The following is a 2500-nucleotide window of genomic DNA, read 5'->3' on the forward strand; positions in this document are numbered from 1 at the left end:
TGTCTTGGGACCATTATAAGTCCCAAGAGAAAATAAAACACTGCTTGTGCAAAAGTTTTGAGGGACAAACAAAGAGTATTATGGTATTTTTGATAGTGGCTTATTACGGTTTAGTACCCCCGCGAGTCTTTGTTTGTTCCTGACGAGGTTACCAAGCCGAACCGTGTCGTGTTCAAAGTGTACGCGTATCTTCGTTTGCGACACCAACAGCCGACTGACGTCGCTGGCAGGGCTAACGGATTTAAATGAAAGCAAGACTTTTGCCCTTGGAATTTATGGTGCCGTGGGGACATTTTTGATCTGGGATTTTTTGGCTTCGTCGGGTAGGTTCTCCCGACTGGGATGTTCAGCCTTGGGATTTTATAAAAACCGTTGAAAACCGAGGACTGAAAATGGTTCAATTCGCGTCGAATCTGAAAAAGAAAAAAACAACACAGGAAGGAAGCGACCCTCAATGGCAACAAGGTTAGGTTTTTTAAATTCAGATTTTTTTTGGTAAAATTATCTTCTCAGGTCTTCTATCGGGATTCGGATACAAATCTTTACATTTTTGTTGGGGTGCAGGGATGGCGCAGTGGTGAGAGCACTCGCCTCCCACCAATGTGGCCCGGGTTCGATTCCCAGATCCGGCGTCATACGTGGGTTGAGTTTGTTGGTTCTCTACTCTGCACCGAGAGGTTTTCTCCGGGTACTCCGGTTTCCCCTCAAAAACCAAAATTTGACTTGATTTGTGTTAATTGTTAATTTCAATTTACAGTGTCCCCAATTAGTGCTTCTGCGCTAGAAAGACTAGACACTTAAATAAAGTTCCTTTCCTTTCCTTTCCGTCCCTATTATTAGCGACAATTCCAAAACCTTTAAATTTCACTAACCCCACAGACAGTACGAAGAAAATAACCCGCGCGCTGCGCCTTTGGCTAAATCTATAGATATCCCGTGTTATTACGTGGGGCGCCGTAGGAATAGCACATCCTAAAACCAGTCGAATTCCTTTTTTTTTCTTCTTTATAGTCATAAATGCGTACACCCCGCGAATATTGAATTAAGTTCCGATCGGGGGATCCAATTTTATTTCCTCAAGTATTTCCAAACTCCCTTACGGCGATTAGAACACTCACTCTTTCTCACTCCGTGGTGGAGTTCAGTTACTACAGTGTGAGGAAAAATTTAGTTTAGAATGCTTTCCGCCCGCAATGATTAACACAGTAACCTCACGATAAAGTGGGCAGAGGATTTTTGTTTGAGAACGGCAAGCTTTAAAGTATGCTACGCCGTATGTGACAAAATATCAAGTCCACTAAAAGATAAAACAACTCGCACAATAGAGAGAACAGCTTTTGATCAATTCTATTTTCGAGGACGACTGGACACCTGTAGCATAATGATTAAACGCGGGAAAATCTGAGCGACACAATGGCCGCGGAAAGGATTGAGGATCTTGTCAGGCGAATCATTCACTCAACCCATGGTCAAGAAGGAATTCGTTCCTCTCGTGTCGTTGCGACTTCCTGAAATCGTGAAGAGGAACTCGCTAAGAGACTGATTATTCCACGCGGCGAAACTAGCGTACGCGACCCAATAGACCATTTTCGAATTCTCACGGCTGGACTGGATCTAGCATGGAATGGAGGCTAATGCGGGCAAATCTTTTCAAATGCAAATTAATTTGCCCGCGTTAGCCTCCACTTCATGCTAGATCCAGTCCAACCGTTAGAATACGAAACTGGCCTATTGCGAATGACAACCAGCAAACTGAAGGATTGAATTGCACATCTACAGCAAGCAGCTTGAGTAGCCAATACAATCCACAAGAAAACTATGGCTACACAAACTACAACAGGAGACAAAGAAGAGTATTTCCTCACGAAATCGTGAGGGATCGTCGAGTGGGTGACCTCGGGCAACGAACACAAGCACCAGAACCGAGGCCCCAACCTTGAAGGAGGTAATTATGTTTCCGAAACCAAGCTGGGATGAAGTGCCAAAGTATAAGAAAAAGGCGTACTTACAAGAGAGAGGTTACATCATGGACTCAATGCCAACAGAGCGGTGTTGGAATGAAACGCAGTGTGGCCCAGTGGTTAGGGCGTTTGCCTTGAGATCCGGGGATCCCGGGTTCAAGACACGTTCTGGCCACTGGTTGAATTTGTTCCTGGTATAGTCCCTGGTTCAACTTCTCATCTGCACTTGCGATATGTCACGATTGTAATTGTGTAAACTGGGTGCAACATAAGCATAACACTCGCTGCTCGTCCCATTTTTCAGTGAGCTTTTTTTCTGGAGCTAACTGCGCTTGCGTATGTCACTTCTCTTGTGCTTATGCAACATGTGTGAACTTCGTTATGTTTATGTCGCAGTGTAAATCAGGCTTAATCAAGCATCGTTGGCCCAAGACGAAAAGTACTTAATATTTGGTTTAATGCTAACTTTGATTTTTACAATAACGTCCTCATAGCCTGTCCCTGCATAAGCCCCGTATTAAGTCGTCCCTGTTTCCCAC

General features: G+C 44.2%; 1 protein-coding gene across 1 annotated transcript in view; it reads right to left on the reverse strand.

The window, feature by feature from the left end:
• Window positions 1–2399: 2399 nt before the first annotated feature.
• The window catches only part of LOC137993499 (deaminated glutathione amidase-like), an 8759-nt gene continuing 8658 nt past the window's right edge, over window positions 2400–2500 (reverse strand). Inside the window, exon 6 of the mRNA XM_068839406.1 lies at window positions 2400–2500. This exon is cut by the window's right edge and continues 1083 nt beyond it. The gene's annotated coding sequence lies outside the window, so the exon portion shown is untranslated.

Source organism: Montipora foliosa, chromosome 2 (genome assembly GCF_036669935.1).
Source record: "Montipora foliosa isolate CH-2021 chromosome 2, ASM3666993v2, whole genome shotgun sequence".
NCBI lineage: Eukaryota > Metazoa > Cnidaria > Anthozoa > Scleractinia > Acroporidae > Montipora > Montipora foliosa.